This window comes from Armigeres subalbatus, unplaced genomic scaffold (genome assembly GCF_024139115.2).
Source record: "Armigeres subalbatus isolate Guangzhou_Male unplaced genomic scaffold, GZ_Asu_2 Contig555, whole genome shotgun sequence".
In the NCBI taxonomy this organism is placed as follows: domain Eukaryota; kingdom Metazoa; phylum Arthropoda; class Insecta; order Diptera; family Culicidae; genus Armigeres; species Armigeres subalbatus.
This window is the reverse complement of record NW_026943320.1, coordinates 259,226-263,837: the sequence shown is the minus strand read 5'-3', so window position 1 is coordinate 263,837 and position 4,612 is coordinate 259,226. Positions and strand designations below refer to the sequence as shown.

Genomic DNA, 4,612 nt, shown 5'->3' with positions numbered 1-4,612 from the left:
TTTCGGTGGTTGATTTTCTCGACATGGATGGGCATAAAAGCATTCGTGGAAGGCTCCCAAATCTATCATTTCATGTCACAGTTTGTGATAAAAACGATATCCTGACTGCATATTTATACTCATATGCGTCGAACTCGTAGTAAACAGAACAACTTGACAATTAAGCAAACGTGGAAATAATTTCTCATTTGTTTTGAGGCTAATACTGCACCAGAAAATAATTCCACGAAAACTCTGAATAAGCTCTTCCTAAAGCTAATCGAAAACCATTTTCGAACCACATTTCATTTTTAGCTGTCCAATTTTTATTCGACTGTCTAACCACTAGATTGCATATATTCATTCTTCTAGTGTGACCATTGTGAATTCGGTCACTCATTAATTGAAGTATTGCACCCAACGATGGACAGCAAACTGGGATCCGGTCAAAGTCATCCATCAGAATCCACTCCAATGGAATTCAAAAGTCAAATCATCCCGTTCGCTTTTTCATTCGTTCCATTCCGCCCTAATAGGACGGTATAATCTCGCTTTAATTACCATAAATGTCACATACGTACACATCCACACCTACACACACGCTCATGACCGACCGGAACCATATCGGGCCATCCGACGACAAAAACGGAACCAACAAAAACAGCACGAAAATGAAAATATCCGCCTTCATTGGTGGTACATTTGTAGGGGTGGGTGGTCTGGATCAAATATTCCAAAAGGAAATAGCCAGGATTACCCAGAAGGATATATTTGGACAATTTCCGAGAATAATTTATGATTATGGCATTGCAGTTAAAACTCGATTCATACTTCTTTAAGTGTAGTAAATTATATACAACACTGAATGAAGTTTCGTTGAACCGCATTTCTAGGAAATACCGCAGAGAAGTCTCATGGGATGCATATTGCACCGTGCGCCTCTTCAGGTTTCTACATATGTTCATACACGCTCGAAAATCAAGGACCAAATGAATTTGCAAAAACGAACCGACGTCGACGACTACGGATCCTTGTTGAAATGTTGAATGCTAAAAATAAATCTCAATGCGAAAATCCTTGTGCCATACATTGGAGGATATTCTGCGGTATAGTGAACCAATTGCCATTGCTGCAGCAGCGCCGCCGCTAAAACCGATTGGACGTGTGTGGTGCAGGACGGATGGCAGTCGCATTTACAAGGCTAAGCCGAGAGGGGCTTTGTTCCGAATTCAAGCCACAATCAGGAGGTACCGCATATTTCACGTTTCGGAACCGGGTGACGTTCCGGAGTGATGGTACAGCAGTGGATGGGTTTGTGCGGATGAATGTTCGGAATGGTGAAAAATAAGGTTGGTCGAAGCAGTAAGTCAGCCTTTAGCATATTATTAATTTATTCGCAGACTATCAATATAGTGTTGAATTTTATAGGTTGAATTATCGCTTTCATGAACTGTTCGCGTAAAAAGCGAATAGTTTCTGAGACGGAAGCTTAATTCGGTCAGTAGCAAAAATCGTTCCTTGGTTTTGGTTTATATCCGTTTTGTCCACATTTTTGCTCATTAAAATGGATCCAGTTCACTTAGTGGTGGAAGGCAACCATTATGGGCACAAATAACATGCATAACCGGAAATGCAAATTCAAACCACTTGGGAGTAACCGAATGTTTCTTTTCTCTATTTTTGACGTAAACTACGTCTAAGGGGAAGACTCGGATACAGGGGGACAAATGAAAATTTCCAAATTCGAGACCGTCACGAAATCATGTAAGATTTTGAACTTTAAGAGCGCCTTTATCTTCCGATGGATTTTTGAGATTTATATATCAATCGATTCGGAAATTCTCTACCAATTTGTCAATTATATTGAATCTTTGGGTTAGAATGTTAAAATAGGGTATCGGAGCATTTTGGCCGCAAGAGGTTCGTTTCGGTCGTTTCCATTCAGTGCGGTTGGCTTTTGGACTCTGCTTTTTGTGCGGTGTTTCGCACAAAAGGTAGAACAATGGAGCCGGACCAGTGACCGCGGTCGAAACAAATGTTACAAAAATGTGTAATGTAGTGCATGGTGTATAAAAAGTGATGCAGATAGGGGCATGTTTGTGCAGGCATGAGACGATCAATTGTTATCAATGCCAATACCCTTGCTAGTAATGCAATCATCGCAATGTAATTGCACAAACATTATATTAAAAAACGACTTTGGAAAAATGTTGAGTTTTTTTTTTGCAAACTGAAAACTAATAAGGCCATCACACATATTTATTAAAAATTATGGTCTACGCAAGGTCAAGGTCTACTGGTCTCCGCAAAGTCAAGGGGAAAGGGGTAATCTTCTTCATCTTCTACTGAATCGAGCGGCGTGAAAATTTGAATGCAGAGGTTTTTGGAGCCGGAGAAGGTTCTTAAGATTGTAGCCGGCACGGAGCGATCCGTCGTAAAAAGCACGTGGCTTAAGCGCCACTCCACAAAGGGAGACCACGGCCCAATTGATTTTGCCGGATGAGACTCTCTCAAGGCGAGTCCATTTTAATTTTCGATAAGGATTTATGGATCGGTCCAGCCAGCAACAACGAAAAGTGCCAAATCAGGTCCAATTCTATCCTCCCTCTATACCGTACAGCCACACCATACACTCAAAGAGTCGGTGAGAGCCCACCAGAACCTAATACACTCTAAGTGGGAGTGCGCCTCTCATCATCGGCAGACTCTCCCTCTCACCAACAACCATCAATGAGCTGGAAGAAACATAAACAACCCACAGTCAAACTCAACATTTGGAGGACGGGACTCGAAAACTAATAAACAATATCGCGCTGTGACGTTAAACACAATTAGTCAATCAAATGGCTAGGGGGACTACAGAGAAACATTTTATTTATGATTAACGAATGGCACATTTATTGTCTTAATACTAACAGGGGCACATGTTTGTTCGGGGTTTGTGTTCTGTTCGTTTTAGTGTTTGTGTTCATTCATAATTTCTGTCTCCTATCTTGTGTGCGGTTTCTCTTCCCTAGCTCTCTCTTTCGTTTGTGCTCTATGCTGTGTCTTAATGTGACGTCACTCTTCCACGCAGCGCAGCTGCTGACTAGTCTGCGCTCCTGCTACTTGATGTTATTTTTGTGGTGGCGAAAACGGCTCACGCACGCATGTTTCACGGGTCCATGATGGCGGACCCAAGCGGTCGTCGGTGGATTGCGGACGCCGCACTCCAATCAAAAAAAGTTTGCTGACTCACCGGTTTGTTGTGGGTTTTACGTAACCTGACCCAGTCGATGACCTGACGGTGGGGTCGACGCTCCCGGCTTGTTGACGCCGGCGATGACGCTTCTTAATGAAGCCGACGCGGCGCGATGGCGATTGCTTGCCGGCTGGTGGATCTCGTCCACGTGGAGGCCCCCTGGCCTTCCCTTGGACCGATATGGCGACGGATCGGTCCGCTTCTGGCAGGTGATGATCGCCAGGCAGGAATATTCCGTCCGTATGGGGGGGGGGGTTGCGTCGCGCTTGGGTGCGATAATTTGCTGCGGGTGGGAAATATCTAGCCAATCTGGCGAAACAAAATACTTGAGCACAAGCACATCATGTCACATTTAGAGCACATTTTACCTATCTAGATGGTGGCATTTGCCAACATACCGCACACAAATATTCACGCACACTTTTGAAATATAACTATTGGAGAACGAACAATAAATTAATTAAATAATTACATCTAACGCCACTATAGGAAACATACTTCAGACGATTGAAAAACAAATTAGCAAACGCGGACACTTCCAACTCATTGGCTGATCACGGACGAAATGATTGAGTCCGTGAATCCTCAGATCAAGGAAGGTGGGCTCGGACACAACCGGAAATACGTCATTTCCCGACTCTCTTCGTGTATAATTGGTACGATGGATAATCTGACACGAAAGTTGTGCTGCTTTCCCTCTCCCACCTTATCCAGAAAACAAATGGCCTCGACCTTAGCCTGGCTAATTAATAAATGCCCGCTTGCCTATGTTAAGGGATCTGTTATCCTAAACTATTGGCGATTTATAGATTGCCTTTCTTACAACCTATCTTATGAGAACTATTTACAGGTATTTATGTACAAAAAATATTAACAATATTCCTGACTGCTACAAGATGGTTCGACACCCCTCTCCTCTTTAAAACTTGGCTCCTATACAAACGAAACACCAATTTCATCATAACTCGAGATCAAGCAAATGGAAACAAATTTGGCGTTTGGGGGTTTTAGAAGAGAAGATATGTTTCTGTGGTGGTTTGCAACGCCTCCCCCTTCTGGAAAGGGGGACTCCCATACAAATGCAGGGTTGTTACGAAGATCCTGAAATATTTTCCGCGCCAAATCCGCGCTGACTAAAATCAAATCCGCGCCATTTTCGCGCGACATGAAACTTATTCCGCGCCAAATCCGCGACCCTAAACTAAATTCTTAGCAAATAGGTACACGTGAAATATCAATTTCAGTAATCACAATATTTTACTGAATGTCTTCTCTTCGAGTTCGTTTTTATAAAATTACTAATTTTTAATTGATTTCAAACTTCAACTTCACACATGTTTGTACCAAATTTGAAATAAGACCAAGAAAATTGCCGTTAATAAAACAACCTTT

General features: G+C 42.5%; 1 long non-coding RNA gene across 1 annotated transcript; it reads right to left on the bottom strand.

Moving 5' to 3' along the window:
- Positions 1-2,627: 2,627 nt before the first annotated feature.
- On the bottom strand, positions 2,628-3,815 carry LOC134204368 (uncharacterized). Its single transcript, XR_009977849.1, has 4 exons — positions 3,719-3,815; positions 3,589-3,654; positions 3,218-3,529; positions 2,628-2,714 (listed from the first exon to the last, which is right to left on the bottom strand). It is a non-coding gene; the product is annotated as an uncharacterized LOC134204368 (long non-coding RNA).
- Positions 3,816-4,612: the final 797 nt, after the last annotated feature.